Here is a 22,815-nt window from a genome sequence, read left to right on the forward strand (position 1 = left end):
ACCAACAGGTGGGGGTGAGGGTAGTGTGGGTGAGGGTGGGGGGTGAGGATGAAGGTGATGTGGGGGTGGTGTTGTGGGGCGGGGGGAGTGTTGGCATGTGGAATGGGGAACCGCACCTCAGCAGGGTCTCCCTTCCTCACCTGAGGTCGATCTCCACCCCGGCAACCTCCCTTTCCTCTGGGCTGCTGATCACATCCAGGACCCTCTGCTCAGCCACGGTGAGGGGGCGCAGGTCTGGCGGTTCCACTCCAGTTTTCCCCCATTCTCGGCTGTTATGGGCGGCCTTCTCCTGCGGGCGGGGGAGAACAGAAAACAAGAGTGTTAGACAGTCCGACGCATGCAGCCCATGGGATGGGTAGCTGGTGGCTTCAGAGACCAGGGCACCCCTCCATGGCAACCGGTATGGGTGGGGATTCGGACGTCCTCCGACTGGGGGGGATTAGGGGTACGGGTATTTTTGCCAGGAGCACAGTGTTGCCTATTGTCGTGGAAATTATAATAAAGACAAATTCTTCGAGGTTCGATTTAAGGACATTTATTTACACAAATATATTTGCGGAGAGAGAGTGTTCTGGCTTTTTAGCCAGTCCACAACATTCTGAGATTCGATTGAAGAAAGCATATCTTTATAGTCTGAAATAACAGCTTGAAGTAAACAGCCATGTTTATATTAAATAGACCTTGGAAAGTACGTAAGATGAAATACGTAGTACGTATGTTCTTGCCCTTGGCTAAAAACAACTCGAGTACACATTTTGTTATCTTTCGGAGGACAATGTGTTATCATAATAAGGCCAAGACCAAAATATTAAGCAGTATTTCGTTTATGTTGCCTGACCTACTTATTTTCGTTCAAAAGCAGTGTTAAACTATATCGTCAAGCATTTCCCAGCATGTTTCTAAGTTGGCAACTCATTCATTTCCCTTCCACACCTATTCATCCTGGCTGCCCTGAAGAGGTCGAGCAGTTTTTTATGGCACTGCAGTCCGGACCAGATGGTGTTAACCACGGTGATCACTGCCTCTGACACCTGCACCCAGACATGGAAATGGCGGGGCTGGCATCCTCTTTCCTGGGCAGGGGAACATGGTCATCTGCCTCTCCTCCACCAGCATCTAGGAGGGTCTCCAGCTCGGCATATGTGAAATGGCATGCCGCACTCCTTGCTGTCATAAATATATCAGAATATCAAATATATCATAAATATATGCATAAATATCCTGGCCGCGAGGTTTGCTAGTGTCACATGGGAGGGTTTAAACTAGTATGGCAGGGGGGTGGGAACAATAGGTCAAAAGGTGAGAAAATTGAGGGAGAACTAGGGAATAATGCCAGTATGGCTCTGAGGAAGAGCAGACAGGGAGATGTTGCTGAAAACAGCGGGAGTGGTGGCCTGAAGTGCATATGTTTTAAGAAATATGTTGCAAGAAGTATAACAGGTAAGGCAGATGAACTTAGAGCTTGGACTAGCACTTGGAACTATGATGTTGTTGCCATTACAGAGACCTGGTTGAGGGAAGGACAGGATTGGCAGCTAAACGTTCCAGGATTTAGATGATTCAGGCGGGATAGAGGGGGATGTAAAAGGGGTGGAGGAGTTGTGCTCCTGGTTAGGGAGAATATCACAGCTGTACTGCGGGAGGACACCTCAGAGGGCAGCGAGGCTATATGGGTAGAGATCAGAAATAAGAAGGGTGCAGTCACAATGTTGGGGGTTTACTACAGGCCACCCAACAGCCAGTGGGAGATAGAGAAGAGATAGGTAGACAGATTTTGGAAAGGAGTAAAAGGGTTGTTGTGATGGGAGACTTTAACTTCCCCAATATTGACTGGGACTCACTTAGTGCTTGGGGCTTGGATGGAGCAGAGTTTGTAAGGAGCATCCAGGAGGGCTTCTTAAAACAATATGTAGATAGTCCAACTAGGGAAGGGGCTGTACTGGACCTGGTATTGGGAAATGAGCCCGGCCAGGTGGTAGAAGTTTCAGTTGGGGAGCATTTTGTGAACAGTGACCACAATTCAGTAAGTTTTAAAGTGCTGGTGGACAAGGATAAGAGTGGTCCTAGGATGAATGTGCTAAATTGGGGGAAGGCTAATTATAACAATATTAGGCGGGAACTGAAGAACCTAGATTGGGGTGGATGTTTGAGGGTAAATCAACATCTGACATGTGGGAGGCTTTCAAAAGTCAGTTGAAAGGAATTCAGGACCGGCATGTTCCTGTGAGGAAGAAGGATAAATACGGCAAATTCCGGGAACCTTGGAGAACGAGAGATATTGTAGGCCTTGTCAAAAAGAAAAAGGAGGCATTTGTCAGGGCTAGAAGGCTGGGAACAGACGAAGCCTGTGTGGAATATAAGGAAAGTAGGAAGGAACTTAAGCAAGGAGTCAGGAGGGCTAGAAGGGGTCACGAAAAGTCATTGGCAAATAGGATTAAGGAAAATCCCAAGGCTTTTTACACGTACATAAAAAGCAAGAGGATAGCCAGGGAAAGGGTTGGCCCACTGAAGGATAGGCAAGGGAATCTATGTGTGGAGCCAGAGGAAATGGGCGAGGTACTAAATGAATACTTTGCATCAGTATTCACCAAAGAGAAGGAATTGGTGGATGTTGAGTCTGGAGAAGGGTGTGTAGATAGCTTGGGTCACATTGAGATCCAAAAAGACGAGGTGTTGGGCGTCTTGAAAAATATTAAGGTAGATAAGTCCCCAGGGCCTGATGGGATCTATCCCAGAATACTGAAGGAGGCAAGAGAGGAAATAGCTGAGGCCTTGACAGAAATCTTTGGATCCTCACTGTCTTCAGGTGATGTCCGGGAGGACTGGAGAATAGCCAATGTTGTTCCTTTGTTTAAGAAGAGTAGCAAGGATAATCCAGGGAACTACAGGCCAGTGAGCCTTACGTCAGTGGTAGGGAAATTACTGGAGCGAATTCTTCGAGACAGGATCTACTCCCATTTGGAAGTAAATGAACGTATTAGCGAGAGGCAGCACGGTTTTGTAAAGGGGAGGTCGTGTCTCACTAACATGATAGAGTTTTTCGAGGAGGTCACGAAGATGATTGATGCAGGTAGGGCAGTGGATGTTGTCTATATGGACTTCAGTAAGGCCTTTGAAAGGTCCCTCATGGCAGACTGGTACAAAAGATGAAGTCACACGGGATCAGGGGTGAGCTGGCAAGGTGGATACAGAACTGGCTAGGGCACAGAAGGCAGAGAGGAGCAATGGAAGGGTGCTTTTCTGATTGGAGGGCTGTGACTGGTGGTGTTCTGCAGGGATCAGTGCTGGAACCTTTGCTGTTCGTAGTATATATAAATAATTTGGAGGAAAATGTAACTGGTCTGATTAGTAAGTTTGCGGACGACACAAAGGTTGGTGGAATTGTGGATAGCGATGAGGGCTGTCAGAGGATACAGCAGGATTTAGATTGTTTGGAGACTTGGGTGGAAAGATGGCAGATGGAGTTTAATACGGACAAATGTGAGGTAATGCATTTTGGAAGGTCTAATGCAGGTAGAGAATATACAGTGAATGGTAGAACCCTGAAGAGTATGACAGTCAGGGAGCTCTTGGTGTACATGTCCACAGGTAGTCAAAAAGCATATGACATGCTTGCCTTCATTGGCCAGAGCATTGAGTATAAAAATTGGCAAGTCATGTTGCAGCTGTATAGAACCTTAGTTAGGCCACAGTTGGAGTATAGTGTTCAATTCTGGTCTCCACACTACCAGAAGGATGTGGAGGCTTTAGAGAGGGTGCAGAAGAGATTTACCAGAATGTTGCCTGGTATGGAGGGAATTAACTATGAGGAGAAGTTGAATAAACTCGGTTTTTTCTCACTGGAACGACAGAGGTTGAGGGGCGACCTGATAGAGGTCTACAAAATTATGCGGGGCATAGACAGGGTGGATAGTCAGAGACTTTTTCCCAGGGTAGAGTGGTCAATTACTAGGGGGCATAGGTTTAAGGTGCGAGGGGAAAGATTTAGAGTAGATGTACGAGGCAGGTTTTTTACGCAGAGGGTAGTGGGTGCCTGGAACTCGCTGCCGGAGGAGGTGGCGGAAGCAGCGACGATAGTGACATTAAAGGGGCATCTTGACAAATACATGAATAGGATGGGAATAGAGAGATACGGACCCCAGAAGTGTAGAAGATTTAAGTTTAGACGGGCAGCATGTTCGGCGCAGGCTTGGAGGGCCGAAGGACTTGTACCTGTGCTGTACTTTTCTTTGTTCTTTGTTCTGTCATCTTGTTGGCTGGGATGGTGTGTGGGGAGTGCAGTGTGTATATGCGGCTGCAGCTTGTCAGCTTCCTGAGTGTCAATCGTGAATCCACAAATCCTGCACCGTTTCTCATTGGAATCGATTGTGCTGCACTTGGCGCTGGTGTAGCCCTTCAACAGTCGCTGAATCGATCCAGGTGTGGCGCCAGTTTTGCTGTTGTGGAATTCCATGAATCCTGCCCTGGCGTCAATACTTAGGGTGGATTCTCCATCCTGCCGCACCCATTTTCTGGTGTGGTGCACCCCCGCAGGCAGCAGGATTCTCCGTCCCAGCAGCCGGCCAATGGGGTTTTCCATTGTCAATAATTGTCCACGACGTCGGGAAATCCGCGTGCATGAGTGCGCTGCCAGTGAAACGGAGCATCGCACCGGCGGAGAATCCAGTCCTTAGTCTCAGAAACAGAGAATCCCGCCCAATACCTTTCTCCTTTTTATGTAGTTATGCTCTTCACTGCTCTTCATATGAGTATTCTGGTTATGATAAATCCACCACAAATTTTCCCGACAACATCTGATCGAAAACAGGAATTTAATCATCCTTGTGCACAGATCAGACCTCAGTGCTTTAAACAATGCATCCTTTAAAAATTCATGCTTATACGCAATTGAAGATTCTTGTAGTCAATCCGGGTAAGGAAGACCATCAGGTTATCTTCTCGATAGGATATTCGGGAACCAAATGATTGTTTACAATGATCTGACAGGTCCACAGTCACTTTCACTGAGTTCATTATTTCCTGAATTTTAAACTGAATTCAGATTTCCAAACTGCCTCGATAGACTTTTATTCACATTCTCTGGATTGCTAGTCCTGTAGCAATACTGCTATGCTTCTGAGGTACGTGGATGAACAGGGACACCTAGGGATCCAAACACAAAAATTCCTTGAAAGTGCACTCCATTCATCAACAGCCTTTCCATTGAATGTGAACTATTTTCCTTAATTTTCTTTCCAAAAGATCTTCCCTATCTATAATAAATTGCATCTTTCAACTATTTTCCTTCTGTTATTTTTCCAACCCATTTATTACTTCCTTGAAGACATTCCTGCTTGATATTAGGTGAATTGGCCAATGATAAATTGCCCTTAATGTCCAAATTGCCCTTGGTGTTGGGTGGAGGTGTTGAGTTTGGGTAGGGTGCTCTTTCCAAGAGCTGGTGCAGACTCAGGGGGCCGAATGGCCTCCTTCTGCACTGTAGATTCAATGATAATCTATGATTAATCTAGGACAAAGGTTCGGCACAACATCGTGGGCCGAAGGGCCTGTTCTGTGCTGTATTTTCTATGTTCTATGTTCTATGTTCCAAGAGCCGGTGCAGACTCAAAGGGCCGAATGGCCTCCTTCTGCACTGTAAAGTCAATGATAATCTATGATAAATCTAGGACAAAGGTTCGGCACAACATCGTGGGCCGAAGGGCCTGTTCTGTGCTGTATTTTCTATGTTCTATGTTCTATGTAACCCTTCTTTTAGGTCATCAGTATTTTTAAAGATTTTATTCTCTATATTTAAAATTCAAAACATACAGTCCCCACAATTTATAGTGGGTGCATTCATGCAAATATGTTTTGGCCATTATACACAATAGGAGGTATAACATGGCGACACTATAACAATGTCATCGTCATTCATCATCATCTGCAGCTCCCTGAATTAACCTTTTTTCTCATAGGACATAGGCCTGATCAAACATCATGAACATCAACCTCATCCTGGCTGGCGTCATCAGGAAACAGAAGATGCAGGGAACAGAACAACCATTTAACAACAACAACTTTCAGTTATATAGTGCCTTTACTGTAGTAAAAGATTCCAAGACACTCCACAGGAGCATTCTAAAACAGAGTTAGACAGTAGGTTTGAAGGAGTGTTGAAAAGGAGGAAAGCGTCACTAACAACCGAAATGGGGAAGTCTCACCTTCCACGTTCTGGGAAGCACTGAAGGCTGTGAGTAGGGGAGAAATTATTGCCTACAAGGCATGCAGAGACAGGAAAGAGAGGGCAGTGAGGCAACAACTAATCAACTCCATCCTGGAGGTCAACAGACAGTACTCTGAGGCAGGGGCGGATCTACTACGAAACTAATGAAGCTTAAGCTTCAGGGCCCCTAATCCCAGAGGGGCCCAGAAGCGACATTAGTCCACATTGCTTAAAAATTTTGGGTCTACTGTATGAGAAGGGTTTTTAAAAAAATAATAATATTAATAATATAGTGTAATTCAATACAAAATAATAGTTAAAATAAAAATTAAAAGGATATTAAAGTATCATGTAAATGAAAAAATGTTCAAATTAAGGATGTTTCATTCTAAATATATTTAATATAAAATAATTATAAATAATTTAAAACACTATTAACAATTATGACAGAAATACAAACAGTAGATGACGAATCGTAACAAAGGGGAGCCGTTGAAAAGGCAATCACAATGCTAACGTGAATTTTCAACGTGATAGCACTCATGATAGCGATCTAGACAAGAATTTCTTTTCAGTAAAGTGTTCATAAGGATACAATATTTTAATTACCCCAACTCAAAAATAAATGTTATATTTAGAAAAGTAAGGTAAGTAATAAAGGTGAAGTAGTGTTAGATTAGCCTAAGCCTATTGTTTTTATGAAGAGGTGAACGGAAGGTAGGCTACGACCACATAGCCTAGGCTAATACTATATTACAAGTATTTATGAAAAAGTAATAAAAGGGTGAATTTGTGTTAAATTACAGGTGTTTATTATGAAAAGTGGTAAAATTGTGTTACATTACCTTAGCCTATGGGTTTTGGTGGCCTAGTCTTGCCTAACTTAGTCTAGCCTAGCGTAGGCTAGCTTGAACATAGCCTAGTTTAGCCTATTTAGCTTATTTATTATAAATCTTCAAATATGGCACTTTACTTTCTGAGAAGGGGTTTTTAAAAAAAAACTTTCTCAGAAAGTAGATCTAAATTTTTTTACTTTCAAAGCATGCGGCAACCTAAGGATTGCCAAAACCAAACAAAAGAATTTCGAACATAATGAGCCAAAATGGGGTGCATATGGGCCGCGGCGGGTAAGAAGTGGGTGGAATCCTCGGGTAGGACAGTGATCAATGCCATATGTGCTCTACCTGAGTGTAGCTGACCAGAGGGGGGGGGGGGGAGGGTCCTCAGGCAGGGCGGGGACCAATGCTGTTTCTCCACTGCCTGAGCAACCGGCAAGAACGGGTAAGAATGTGGTCATCGTGGGGGACTGCCTCTCGAATTAGGAGAGCAACTGTGAGTCGGGTTCTGTTGACAGACTAGTTCCTCTGAACTATTGTCTGGGACAAACTTGTTCCATTAACAGCCGGGGGACGTTAAAGGGGTGGTGACGTGGGGCCGTGAAAAACTTTCCGCGTTTACACACAACACTTAACGTTAACACTAACGAACAAACATTCAACAAACATGGTGCAGGTTCCATCAGAAAGGACACCGTATCTCTCCATCGGTTCCTTTTTTCTCCATCATCTGGACACCTCACTGCTCAATAGCGAACAGGGTCGCAAAGGGATTCGTTTGGTGGGAGTCAGAATCTAAGTCATCATCTTCTCCCGGCTGCCAAACTCTTGTCTGCAGTAACCGTGCTAAAGCTACTTGGGGTGAATTGGGGTCCATCTCATCATTCCGGATGAGCCTGAACGAATTGTCTTGGTGCCAGAATCGTGTGTCGAGGTTGGAGCTACTATGCTTCAATCCGTAATCGTCGGGCGGTGGGTCTGGGTCAGGGGCTTTGATATAGGTGATCTCAAATGGGTTGGTAGAATCATGCTCAGATTCACTGGGAGTGGGGCCTGGTGCAGGGGTGTAGTCGTAACGTGGTGTGCTGTGGCTATCGTCATCTTGATCGCTATCACTGTCGCTGCTGGTTGAGGGAAGGGAGAGGCGGAGTCGTGCCTCTGGGGGTGGAGTTGAAGTCGTGTCTGAGGACGGGCTGGAGTGGTTGGGGGAGGGTAGGAATACGTCATCTGTGGGCGGGGCATGCTCGTCTGCTGCTGCGAGCAGGATGTGGTGTGTGTGGTTATTCTGTGAGCCGGAAGCCTTGAGCTGGTTTATATGAAATCACGCAGACTTACCATTGGGATAGGTTATTTTGTATACTGAGGGGCTGACTTTGTCCGAAATGGAGTATGGTCTGGAAAATTTTGGGGAGAGGAATGAACTGGGGTTGTAAAGGGAAAGCATAACTTTAGCCCTACTGTAAACTCAGTGGCGTGTACTGTTTTGTCAAAACAGGCCTTGCTCTGTTTCATTCTGGTTCCAAGTCTCACTGCTGCGGCGAGTTGGGCTGCATTTATGTTCTGTACTAGTTGTGTAACCGCATTTTCATGCGGGAGGGCTGTAACTGCAGGGCTGGCCAAATCCAGTCCTAATAAATACTCAGTGCCTTTCATGGGGCGTCCGGTCATGAGGGTGTGGGGGGTGTATCCTGTGGATGTAGATACCGTGTTTCTTAAAAACATCAAAGCAAATGGGAGTACTGAATCCCTGGTGCTATTATTTTGCTGAACCATTTTCCTGAGGGTGGCTTTCAATGTCCTATTCATTCATTCTACAATACCACTTGACTGGGGGTGGTATGCGATATGGAAATTTTGTCTAATGCCAAAAATCGTGAGGACGTTTTTCATTACACGTCAGGTGAAATGGGAGCCTTGGTCGGACTCTATACTGCGTGGGAGGCCCCATCTTGTAAAGATGTGGTGTGTTAATATTTTAGCCGTCGTCAGGCCGTATTAGTTCGTGATGGAAATGCTTCCACCCATTTTGTGAAGGTGTCTATGACCACCAACACATACTTATAACCATTTCTGCACGGGGGTAGGGGTCCTATATAATCTATTTGGAGATTTGTACAGGGTCCATTAACGGGGCGGGTATGACTAAGTTGAGCTTTTTTAGCATATCTGTCCGGATTGTTCTGGGCACAGATTAAGCAATTCACTACGTAGTGTGTGATATCGATTTTTAAATCAGGCCACCAGCAAAGCGGTCTTTGGTGGGCTAGGGTGGGTTCAATTCCTTGGTGTCCATGATTGTCATGGAGCTGACAAATGATCTGGTTCCTGTCCTGGCTGGGAACTATATAAATGCCATCCTTTAAAATCACACCGTCGTGTGTGGTGATTGCATTTCTAAAATTGTTGTACGGGGCTGGGAAGGTTCCCTTTAAAACTTCCCTGAGTTTCTCGTCCTCTTCTGTGCCTTTGCGAAATCCTGAATGTTGTTCTGTGAGACCTGAACTGCGTGTACTGGGGTGCCTTCGGCGGGGGGGGGGGGTTCCAAAAATAACCATGCCTGGAGCCTGCCTTCGCTAAGGCATCTGCTTTAACGTTACCAGGGTGGGAAGAATGGTGATGACTGCGAACCTTAATTATTCCGTATTACCTATCTTTCGCTGTCTCTAAGATATGGCGGAGTAATGGGGCTGAGGGTAGGGGTTTACCATCCACAGAAACAAATCCTCTTGTTTCCCAGAGTGGTAGGAACTCTGTCAAACTATTGCAGACATACAAGCTGTCTGAGTAGATGTCTGCTGGGGTCGGGAACGAGTCTGGGTGATCTACAATATATGCAATCACTGCTAGCACTGCTGCCTGCGAGCCTAAGTGTCCTGGCAACATTAAGGAAATTTCATCTCGGGCACGTCCCTGCGCATCCTCTACATATATACAGCAACTGGTAATTCTCTTTCCATGTAACACTATGGAGGAGCCATGCACATATATCTTCAGGGGTGCGCACGTGTCTGTGGGCTGGAATCTCTGGGGTGTACTACCTGTTTTTCTGGGGGGTGTTTTGGGAATAAATGGGCCTGTGTTGTGTTTTGTGGTGATGCTCTCACATTCGTGAGGGGTGCCTGCATACTGCAGATTATCAGCAAGGAAGGTGTGGGTTTTGGTTCTCTTTACTGTGATGTCCCGTCCCTGTAAAAGAAGGGTCCAATGGGCTGCGCAAATTTGGCTGACTGTGCCATCTTTAAGTCGACCGTCTAACAATAGCTGTGTCGGTGTGTGTTCTGTGAGGATGGTGATGGGGTTGAGTCCTGTAATGTAGGCAAAGTATTGTACTGCCCAAAAATCTGCGAGCAGGTGCCTTTCACAGGCAGAAAATTCTTGCTCTGCGGGGTCTAACATGTGTGAGGTGTATGCTACGGGGCGTAACTGGTCGTGGTGTTCCTGGAGGAGCATGCCGAAAGGGTTCGGTCGGTGCTTGCTATCTCAGTAGCGTACGGGGAATGTGGATCTGGGACCTGTAGTGCGGGGGCTGTGCTGAGGGGCCTTTTTAAAGCGTCCACGGCATCTGTATGCTGTGGAAGCCATTCCCAAGGTGCCTGCTTCTTGAAGTTCGGAAAGGGGCGCTGCTTTAGTGGTGAAACCGTCAATATGGTTTCGGCAGTAACCAACCAGTCCTAAAAATGACCGGAGGGCTGAGACATTGTGGGGAAGGGACAATTTGACGATCGAGTCAATTCTCTTCAGCTCGATCTCGCGTTTACCATGTGTGATCACTGTTCCCAAGTAAATCACTTTTTCTTTCAAAATCTGAGCCTTCTTGGGGTTGACTTTACAACCAATTTCTTTCAGGAGTGCTAGGAGCTCGGCGAGAAGCGAAATGTGCTCTCCCTTTGTGTCTGCCTGTAGTAACAAGTCGTCTACGTACTGGACCAGACAATCGGGGTGGGAAAATTTTGCTAATCCATTTGCCAGCTGTCGGTGGAAAATGGAGGGGGAGTTGTGGAAGCCTTGTGGAAGGCACGTCCATGTGTATTGTTGCCCTTGGAATGTAATGGCGAATTTGTACTGGCATGCTTTAGCCAATGGAATGGACCAGAAGCCATTACTAATGTCCAAAACTGAAAATAATTTTGACTGGAGCCCCTGTTTGAGCATGGTCTCGGGACTCGTGGCTACGGTGGGGGCTGCTGCTGGGGTTACTTTGTTCAGTTCCCGGTAATCAATGGTCAGTCGCCATGATTCATCTGGTTTCCTGACGGGCCAAATTGGTGCGTTGTTTGTGGAGGCTACTGATCTGAGTACGCCTTGATCCAACAAACTCTCTATTACTTTGGTGATTTCTCCCTCTGCTTCCTGGGGAAATCTGTACTGCTTCTGGGGTTTAGGGTCGGGACCTGTAATGTGCACAAAGCCAGCCAAACTGCCACAGTCATGCTTGTGCTGTGCAAATGCTGGTTTATGTTCCTGCAGGACTGCCCTAACCTGTTTGTCTGCACTAATAGCTCAAAGGTTGAACCAGAAGGCTCCTACTGAGCTAATCCTATTTACGTATTCTCCTACTGTGAGCGTGGCGGGGGCTCGTGCTGCCTTTGCCATTTTCCATACACACTTGTTAACTGGATCAAAGGAAAGGTTATGGGAGCTCATGAAATCGATCCCAAGGATATGTTCTGTTGGCTGGGGCAGATCAACTAAAACTACGGGGTGCTTGGTTGCGATGTTCCCTATCTGTATTGCTATAGGGGCTGTGATGTGTCCCTGTTGTAAATGGCCTGTAAAACCGCTGAGTATAATGGTGTCCAGTTGTGGGCCACGTGTCTCGCTGGAACATCGTGGAGGACTTGAGTGTGGTGCGGGACCCTCCTGTGTCCCAAAGAAATTCCACGGATTGTCCTCAGACTTTGCCTGCTACTACCGGTCTACGGGACTTGTCCCAAAGGGTGTCGCAGACCCAAGCTGGGCAGCCCGAACACCATCAGTCGGTGCCGTTCATGTCTGTACTCTCTGAACGGGCGCTAACACTATGGATCGGCTTTGCCCTATTCTTGTTTAGGGTGCCTGTCTGTTGGTTTCTCTGCTGTTCCTGGGGCGCATTGCGCTCTCGTGCAAAGTGTCCTAGCTGTCCACAATTATAACATTCTTGAGGTTTTGGCTGGGGTTGCTGTGCCTGCCCTCATTTACCCATGCGGGGTTCTGGTGTGCTTTAACTGGGTTAATCTCTGCCTGCTCTTCATCGGGTGTTATAAATGCGGTTTTGTCTGCAATTGATTGCTCCCAAGTGCGGGACAATCTCTTCAAACCCATTTTTCATTGTGGGCCTCATCTGAGGGGTCATAATTTGCGCAAGCTTTTTGTCCTGCTTCTGTGGCATGGGAGACTAGAATTCGGGTCCATTTGGCCATATTATCTGGGGACAAATGGGCACGGGCTAACTCTCCAAAAACTGCGGTAAAGTGAATCCACAAACGTCCAGCAAACCCTGTGGGGTGCTCTGTCGTCTTTTGCCTACACTTATTTAGGCCTTCTTCGGGGTCTCCTCTGTTAAAGCCGATTGCATCAAGGATCGCTGTGTGCATCTCTTGGAGTGTGCCGCAATTCTGCAATTTGCTTCCGGCACTTTGCATGGTCTACTGAGCTCTGCCTTTGTTCCGTTGTGGAAGTATGGAGTGCTCGTAGGGCTGCTTTTAAATCATTGCACTGTTTCTGCAATTTCTCAACTTGCTGTTCTGTTTCTTGTCTTACCAAGACCGCACGTTGCATGTCCTGGTAGGCCTTATCGTATTGTGTCTGAAAACTGTTCAAATGCGCGAGACAAGACTGATGTGCCCTCTTGGCATCATCCACCTCTCTGTCTCTTGCTGCTAACTGCTTTTCAAAATCTCGATTCTCCTTCTCTACCTCACTCACGTCTACCTCATTGATTCTGTCTCTCTCCTCTATCTCTCTACGGAGCATCCTAACGACCTCCTCTGTGCCTCGCAATTGTGCCTAACAGGACACAATTGCCATCGGCTTGCAAGCTTTTCTCGAGCTCTTCTTGTGGAGCTCTGACAGGTTCTCCCACCAAGTAAGTCCTATGCTCCCGGGTCCTGTTTCCTCATTATCACAGAATTCACTCCAAAGGGGCCATCCTTTCCCTTTGAGATATTTCCGGATCTCTTCTTCTCAAACGGGACGCTGTCCTATTCTACTACTGGTCGCTGCGACCTCGAATTCCTGGGGGTTCATAAGGCATTCCATTGCCTTCATTGCCATTCTCTCTACTAGGATCTCTACCGAATTTGGAACAGGGGGTGATAAAGCGGTGATGTAAACACGGGTACGGCTTATGCTAATTTCTGGCCTACAAAACTCCCGACAGTTTTACACAAAAAAATCTCTCCGGTTTACCTTGTATCCCTGTTAGTACGCATGCATTAACACACTTCCGAATCTCAGAGGCTTGATCAGTACTGTTTTGACACTTGTGGTTTTTCTTTCTGTTCTCAATTGGATTCTCAATTCAAATTTTGGGTTCTCTCGGAGTGGTTAGGCCACTTCTAAATCGAGTCCCGTCAGATGTCGCCAGTAAATGTTGCTAACTTTTGGTTATTTCTTAATTTGGCTCTATTTAATCACGTTTGTTCAAGAGTCAGCAGGTATCTTTCGACACCACCACAAGGTTCAGAACCGAATACTGATCAATGACTCGATACACCAGTTGGTAAGTTCAAAAGCAATGCTCATTTATTTACACACAGTCAAACCTACTCATGCATAAACTCTACAAACTAAACTATCACTATTACTAAAGCCTATACTTAGCTTTGGGCGCCCACTTAGTCAGAGGAACAATGGCCGTTGCTCGGTTCTAAGGCTGCTGGGTTGAGCTGTTTACAGGGTAGCAACTAGGAGCGTCTATCTCGTAGCGTGCATTGACTTGGGACTTACTTGGTCTGATGCAGCTGCTAGGCAGGTCTCTCTCTTCGGTGAGAACCAAAGCCAAAGGAGGAAGATTCGCCCTTGGGTGATAACTCTTATACTGAAAAGGGCTTTGTGCTCTTTTGGGCGGGCCTTGAACTTGGCCTCAACTAATTGGGTCTTTCTCAATCAGTTGTATCGATTTTCCTCCAATAGAGGGGTGGTTCCCTGATCGCTGGGCGTGTCCTGGTGACTGTCAGTCTGCTTTGTCTTAGCTTCTTCTGGCGCCGGGGAGTCTGCCTTAGCATTGTGATCTAAATGTTTCCCTTTTGTCCCCGGAGATGGCTCATTAGTATGTAGATCGTTTGGTAGTTTCTGTCCTGTCTGAGCGTTTAAGGTTCTAATCAACAGACGGAGCTTTCACCTGCTTGTTTCTTAGCATTGTCCAATTTTCCCTGCATTCTTTGCGGGTGTCCATTTTGTAATCGGAACGTGGCCATCCCAGATGGCTACAGGACAGAGGGTTTTGATCGGGCTGAGGGAGGTAATGGCTGCATTGGGTTGATGCAGGCGGAGAAGGCCCCAGGTCCGGATAGGTTTCCAGCCAGTTTGCCCCGGCACGGTTGGATGCGAGGTTCCAGCGATGGCGGCAGGTGGGGATAGAATATTTTAGGGATTTGTTTGTTGGAGGGAAATTTGCTGACTTGGAGGAGCTGGACGACATATATCAGTTGCCGAAGGGGAATGAGTTCAGGTACCTGCAAGTTAGGGGCTTTATGGGGAAGGAGGTGACTTTGTTTCCGGCACTGCCACCACCGGCACTGCAAGATAAACTCCTGTCCCAAGAGGAAATAGGGGAGGGCAAGGTCTCTGACATATATGGGGCGCTGTTGAAGAGAGAGAGGGTGCTGGTGGAGGAGGTTCAGCATAAGTGGGAGTTAGAGCTGGGTGGGGCTTTGGGGGCTGGATTGTGGAGTGAGGCTTTACCGAGGGTTAATGTGTCCTCATCGTGTGCAAGACTAAGTCTCATCCAGTTCAAAATGGTACACAGGGCCCACATGACAGCGTGCAGGATGAGTTGGTTCTTTCCAGGGGTGGCGATGTGGCGGTGTGCGGGGTAAACCATGTTCATATGTTTAGGGCATGTCTGAGGTTGGAGGGATTTTGGACAGGATTTGCAAGATATGACGTCAAAGATTTTGGGGGCAGTAGCTCCGAGTCAAGAAGTGGAAATATTTGGAGTTTTGGAGAATCTGGGAGTGCAGGCGGAGAGAGACACCGATGTGTTGGCCTTTACCTCCCTGATAGCCCAGAGATAGATTTGTTGTACTGGCGAGACTCGGAGCTGCCAAGTGCAGGGGTATGGATGAACGATTTGGCAGAGTTACTGCACTTAGAGAAAATCACGTTCACCATCAGAGGTGCAGAGGAGGGGCTCACCACGAGGTTGAAGTTGTTCATCAACTTCTCGAAGGAGTATTGAGACGTCAGCGGAGGCGGCAAATCTTTTTCTGTTTGGGCTGGGGGTCTGGGTTAAATGTTTAAAAAGGGGTGGCAAGCAGTGTGTAGTGTGTTGGGGGTGAAGAATTTTTTTGGGGGGTGTAAGGGTGTTGTGGCTCTTTGTTGTTGCTGTGGTTGGTTTTTGTTCTACTTATTTGTTATGTATATATTTGAAAATGTCTCCAATAAAATATTTTTCAAAGACATTTTTATAAACATTTTATGACACTATTTTAAGTACATAAGGTACCTGGATGAGCACCTTGTGAAAATCTGTATACAACCTGTATTTACCCAGTTACTTCAAAAACAAATTCCAAACATAACTTGTTTTTAAAAATAATTTATGCTATCCCTGAATAACACATTTTTAAATTTAATATTGAATGATGGATTTACTCAGAATTCCTCCACAGATTCTCCTGATCTCTGATTGTAATTTTGATGGGAGATTGGCTGAAACCCTGAAAAAACTCAAGTAACTGACTGGAAGACTGGGCAAACCCTGTGATTTCTCTGAGTTGGCTCCCATTGACTACAGGCTAATTTTTCTATAGTTACCAGGTTTATCCTTCTACCTCATACCAAACAAAGATGTTACATTGATTATTAAATAGAAGTATTTACATAATAATGGAGCATCAAAAAACAGCTATTGATAGATTATTTGCTGTCTCCTTCAACAAGACAGGATGCATGTTATCATGGTCTCGGCATGTATCCACCTCAGTTCAACTAATCTTTTCAGTACCAATTATTTTTCTACTGTTATCTTTAAACATTGTTGTATATCTGCCTATTCCAATGCATGTGCATTCTCTGGTGGTGTAAAAACAGAAGCAAAACATTTAATATTGCTGTCAAATTTTCACTTCCTCCATTTATGAGCTGTTATAAACTCCTTTTCAGCATTTTGTTTGTGTGTGCTTACAAAAGGCTTATTTCCTTCATTGTCTTCTAATCTTTCACCTCCTTGTAGATAGATTCATGATTAACAAGGGGGTGAAAGATTATTGGGGGTTGGCAGGAATGTGCAGCTGAAGTTACAGTCAGATCAGCTATGATCTTATTGAATGACGGAGAAGATTCATGGGGCCGGGTGGCCTATTCATGGTTCTAATGTACTTCATATGCTGTTAGTCCCTCTAATCTCCCTTTATGCGTGCATAGGACTTTTCATAGTAACTTCATTACAGTGTTAATGTAAGTCTACTTGTGACAATAAAAAGATTATTATAATATTTTTAAGTAACAGCATAGGCCAACAGTAGTAGCACTCTTGTTTATATGTGATCATGGGTTCAAGACCCACAGCAGGACTTGAGCAAATAATTGAGACACTGGCCCAAGGTACTGTTGCCTTGCTGGTTTCCGTCTTTCAGAAGGGCCTTCAGTCTGAAAATACTTCTCCACCAATGACAATATACAGAGGAAGAACAGATGTGTTTTTCTGAGAATACGTTAATATTTATCCAAGCTAATATTTATCCTACATTCAAAGCCACTAAAACAGATTAAATTGTCTGTTGGTGGGAAATTGCATTGTACACAAATGTTTGCTGCATTTGCAAATAAAACAGACTATACATTGGAAGTAATTCACTTACTGTAAAATATAATGGGACATAAATATTGCTGTATAAATTCTAGGGCCTGGATTCTCCGCAGCTTCGTGCCGAAATTGTTTATGCAAGAATCGTAGCCGGCGCTGCTCCTGCGATTCTCCGGTCCCCGCGCAGATTAATCGGCGCGGCAGGGGAGCCATTGACAGAGGCTCCCCGCAATTCTCCGGGCACAACTGGCTGAGTTCCCGACAGCATGGTTCAAACCACGTATTGGCCGTCGGGAACTTCAGTCCGCGGCCATCCTGGTGGGGGGCGGGGGGGATCAAGTACCGGGGGGGCCTTATGGGCGGCTGGGTCGGCGATCGGGCGTGTAATATGTAGCGATGGAACCTTCTTTCCTTGTCCAGGTCCGCTGGCTGAGTACGCCATCGCGTTTGGGGTGGCCGCCTGAGGCCGCTGGCGTGCACATGAGCGGACACGGAACTGGAAGTGCGGGGGCCCGTATCCACAGCTGAAGCTGCAAGAAGCACTCCGGGACCCTGTGTTGCTAACTTTTGGTTGGTTCAATTGGCTCTGTTTTATAACCTTTGCTCTCGAGTCGCCAGGTATCTTTATGATACCGCCACAAGGTTCAAGTTCAAGTAATGATCAATAACTCAATACACCAATTAGTAAGATTCAAATCAAAGCACATTTATTTACACACAGTCAAATCTACTCATGCATAAATGCTACTTTCTAAGCTACTTCTACAACTAACAGGCCTATACTTAGCTTTGGACTGGCCCACCAGGTCAGGGGAATAAATGGCCTTTCGTTCGGGTTCTGAGTCTGCGGGATTCAAAGGCTGGTATGGACTGGTAGCTAGGAGCGCCTATCTCGTAGCGAGCATTGACTTGAGACTTACGGTCATTTGGCGGCAGCTGAACAGGTCACTGTCAAGGGTTGGTTCGCGTTGCTGAGTGACCCGGTCAAGAAGGACAATTTGAACTTGGGGGCTTTACTTTATAGTCCCCAGGAGCTTCCCACCTTTCGTGGCGGACCCCGTACCTGGCTCCAAGTGATTGGACTTTGTTCCAATCGCTTGGTTCGATTTCTCCAATACTGGAGCGGTTCCCTGATCGATGGGCGGTCGTGAGGTGTCCGTTAACCTCTTTTGTGTTGGCTCCTGCTGGCGCCGAGGAGTCTGGCTTGGCCTTATTTATCTCAAATGTTTTGATTGTTCCCAGGGATCGCTCATTAGTATGTAGATGGCTGCTGCATTATTATGCAGATGGCTGCTTGTATCGATGCTGTCTGGGATTTTGCAGAGTTTAATACACAGTAAACTTGCACCTGCTAGTTTCTGCCTGTGTTGGCTGAATTTCCCTTCAGCCTTTGCTGTTCTCCATTTTACGTCGGGAGTTGGCCAACCCAGGTGGCTACACCTGCCAGCCCCCTGCAGATAGGAGAATAGATGCTAATATTTTTAAGGAATCTCCAGAGTAAAACTCCAGCATTTTTACGCTGTCGTGCGGACATAGCCCCATTTTTATAGAATCCAGCCCCAGTTCTTCATACTAGTTTCTTTTTGTTGAAACTACAAGTGCCTATAATACAACTAACATCTAATTTCCTGTCTTGTCCAAGTTTTTTGTTTGGAGTCACATTTGCCACCTCCAGTGGTATGATTTTCCTTCCCACATAACTTTGAAAATGCTATTTCCTTAGGACACTTGGATATAAACCATTAGGTTTCAATGATTTGGATATCTTGAGAAACCTCCTTTGTATCACCTCTTTGAACAGCAAAGAAAGAGGTAAACTATTTGTATCTCTGTCATTTTCTCACCCTATATATAATTTTACCTTCTTCATCGCTTAATTGCACTAACCCTGACTTGACTATCCTCATACTATTGTACCTCAAGAAACCATTTCAATTTCCCTTCAAGTTCTTTTTGCAAAGTCTTCTCTGATACATAGCCTTTTTAATCTTCCCTTTTTGTAGCGTTGCTATTTTATTTATCTTGGCTTTCATTTTCTTGATACACCCTGTAAGCATAATTTATTTTGCTCAGTTTCAAATTTGATCTGATCTCCTCATTCATCCATAAAATACTTAGAGCTGAATGTGACATGGCATCTTAATGGGCAGGGCTCGCACTTGGAAAAGGTGCCCGGCCGCTTAACAGGGCAATGATCCAAGTAAAGGCCTCAGGCAGGTTTGAAGTCTGCAATGCTGGTTAAATGTCGTTCCCCCACCCAATCAGAGATAGCTGCTGGAGTGTCAGGTAGCCAAATGTGCCAGGTTATGGTCACTGTAAGGGACAAATCACATGGTACAGTGCCAGGTGTGTGTGTGCAATTTACTGGGTCTGAAAGGAAGCAGAAATGTTTGGACCTTTGCTGAAGTCAGTTTTATTAAACTGAATAATGTGTAAAATTCCACAGGGGGTCAGCATTAAGTTCTTTTGTGGGGAATATATATGGCATGCATAGTTGATATGAGAATATTGAGCAGTTGAATCATTAGAATATGTATTCCTAAATAGATGACCGAGAGAAGGGAGCGACGGGAGGAGGAAGAGATGGTGCTGGACTACCCCACGGAGCCCTCCTCCAGGCTATGACCATCAAGTGTGAGGTTTTAATGCCAGAGCTGGAAGGGAAGGCCTCCTGCAATGAGCTGAGCTGCCTGGAAGGGGGCCGGGGGGAGTGGGGGTGGGGCAGGGAGGGGGGAGGAAGGTGGTAGAGGCAGCATTGGTGTGGCGCCTCAAAGCTGGAAGCAATGCTGGAAGAGACTAAGTGCCCTTTAGAAATCCACAAGGGTAAGTCTGCACCTTGTTCATCCATGTACACAGAATATAAAGGAAATGCCCAATAAGGATCATGTCTCGTGAGTACCTCAGAAGTCCAAGGCAGCATTCTGCACAACAAACGTGGTTCGTGGCTCCGATGCCACTGTGTAAGTGTCGCTATGGTTGAGAGGGGCTTAGATTTGAGAATAATAAATAGCATATTGTCTGCCAATTATTGAAAGCTTGGAAGTGTCATGAAATGATTGTCCTTGAGAATGAAAATCATTGCGCTGTTGCACCTCATTTCATTAAAAGTGGGCCCACTACGTAAGTGAGAGGGAGCAGAACTGGAGGTGGAGTGCCTGCCCTGGGAATCCTTATGCCACTGGAGGAGGTTCTTCTGTTGTCTTTAAATGAATTGAGCCAGTCTATTGGCGGAGATGAAATTGAAGGAAGTTTTGAGTGGTGAGATGGCAAAGGGCTTAACCAAATTTGGAACAGAGCTGGGCAGAAGGCTCGGGTTATATTTCATATAAGCCTTGCATGCTTATATGAATTGCAAATTTTGCTTATGCATGTAAAGGTTTGAGTGCTTCCAGGTGGAAACCATGTGAGAATGTTATAAACGGTGTATGGTTGCAAGGTGCCGTATCTCATAATCCATATATCGTGCAAATGATGTTGAATCGTGACCTGCTGCCAACTGGAAGCATCTCTTAGGGCATTTTTGATTGGGACAAGCGCCCCTCTGCCATTGGCGCAGTCCACCTCATTGCTGCAGCAACAGAAGGTCCACCTGCCACCCACCAGGAGGTATCTAATGTGAACCCTTAAAGCCTCAGGTGCAGAGGACACCCACCAAAGTCATCTAGGGCAAGGGGACAAACAGATCTGCTGCTCTCCAGTGTAGCAGCAAACTAGATGGGACCACTTCTACACAGAAGAGAATCCACCAGTCACAAACCAGCTCACACGGGTGCATTTTGTCCATGTATTCCTTAGATAGGCCATTGACCACATGTTAATAAACCACCAGTTCTTAACTCATCAATGATAGGATCAATAATTTATGTTTTTCCAATTGTGAAGGTTGGCCAAGATGCAACAATGCCCAAGGGATCGAGTCAGTGAGTGTTCTGACAGGACCCAAAGAAATCGTTATGCAGGTGGAAAGATGTGGAGACATGGAGTACATCGGATGCCAGAAATGCTTGACCGGTCCCGCAGTTTATTTGTTTGATCAAAATAGTTGGAATCTCTATCTTAAAGGCCACCCTTGTGTCACGACCATCGATGTGCTTGCATGGCTGCCCTTGCACGTCTCCCCTCTTCCTCACTTAATCAGCAGAGGAATATAGGAGTTGTGGCTGCTGCCTGGTACTTAACACAGGTCTGCATAATTCTTCAATGGCGGGCACAGATAAACTGGAATTTTAAAGAGTGATAGACGTTCCCATTTATAAGTGTACAAAACGTGGCTTGCTGTAGCAACACGAGTGCAGACCACTGCTCCCAAAAACCTGGCATTACTGCAAGCCTCTAGCTCATTTAAGTAGACTGTGGCAGTCCATGGAGAATGCAATGTACGGACTGCCTTTCGAACATTGCATTGGTAAGATTTTAATGCAGTGATGGGCAAGAGACTGCATAGTGCCACTAAAGTCTGCACAGGCTGCCTGAAAGGATCTAGTTGCAAAATAAAAATCAGTGCCAGTGACTTTGACAGCTACTGGCATTGGACGACCACCTATGCATTTGGAAGTTAGCCATCTCCTATAAGCATCTCACAGAAATGTCAGTGGTTCTAGACAGCAGTCTCCACCAGCATGGTGTCTCAGGCATTTGAATGTAACTGATTCTTTGCCTACATCCTTGATTGGGAGCACAAGTCCTTGCTTTGTGCCTTGGTGATTGAAACATTATGCCTTCACCAGTGCCTTGCTCCGCGCAGATCTGTCCGCAATGTCCTCCTCACTGGAAGAAGGATCTCCCACAGAGACCACTATCCCCATCTTCGTAAAACCCAAACAAAAAAGTGCAGATGTGGGACTAACTGCACACGAACTCATCAATCAGCAAAACGCATACACTAGAACCCTTCCAATAGCGAATGATAACACCAGCAGCCTGAACTACTTAGGTCAAACAAAAGGCTCAGCCGCAGCCTTTAAACCCACTCTTCCTTTCATCAATTGCAAAAAAAAAAGAGTTCCCACCTAACTTGCTTCACACTCTTTAGTGGTGTAGCATCCAGCATGTGAATTATGGCAGTCAACTGAACTCTTAATAAGCTTAACTATCCAACTGTCAATAATTGAATATGGGGGCAGGCCACAATTTCTAGAGCTGTCCATTTTGCCAATCATCAATAGTATGTCGACATAAGAATGTTACAGACCCATTTTCACCATGTAACATGCAGCCCCTAGTCTTAGATACACTCCTTTTCACTCTTACTGGAGTGCACATGATTTCTATCACTTCCTCCTCCTGTCAAACATTTGGATGTTGATCTGTAGTTCTATTTACCTTTTGCCTTCTATTAAATCTAAGGTCTTTGGTCTCTTTACTTAAGTTTATACAGGTAAAATTTAAATTATTCTATCCATAAAATAGTGTGCCTGTTGAAGAATCACATTCACAAAGCAAGACTCAATTTAACACTGATAAATACAGACTGGATAGGACACCATTATCTCTTGTACAGGAGGTGATCTTTTCTCATCGTGGACCTGTCTTTACTGCAAGGCACTCCAAATCAGACAATTTTCAATGTTATAAAATTTGGGCTTTGAAGGGGTAGATTTGGGTACAAGACCTATATAACAGGTTTAAATAAAACCTACGGGTTAACACGAGTTCCTGCTTGCCGAGGCTAGCAGCCTTTCCATGGACAAGCCATTGCAACAGATAATGCTCCCAAAGATTTGTAGTTTCGACAAGGATGTTTGCACCCATAAAGTTAATTGACAGCAGGCAGCAGTCCCTCGCATGATCATAGAATACATGTTAATGGAAAGGAGTCTGGGGGCTAG

The sequence above is a fragment of the Scyliorhinus torazame genome, chromosome 15 (assembly GCF_047496885.1).
Source record: "Scyliorhinus torazame isolate Kashiwa2021f chromosome 15, sScyTor2.1, whole genome shotgun sequence".
NCBI classification, from domain to species: Eukaryota; Metazoa; Chordata; class Chondrichthyes; order Carcharhiniformes; family Scyliorhinidae; genus Scyliorhinus; species Scyliorhinus torazame.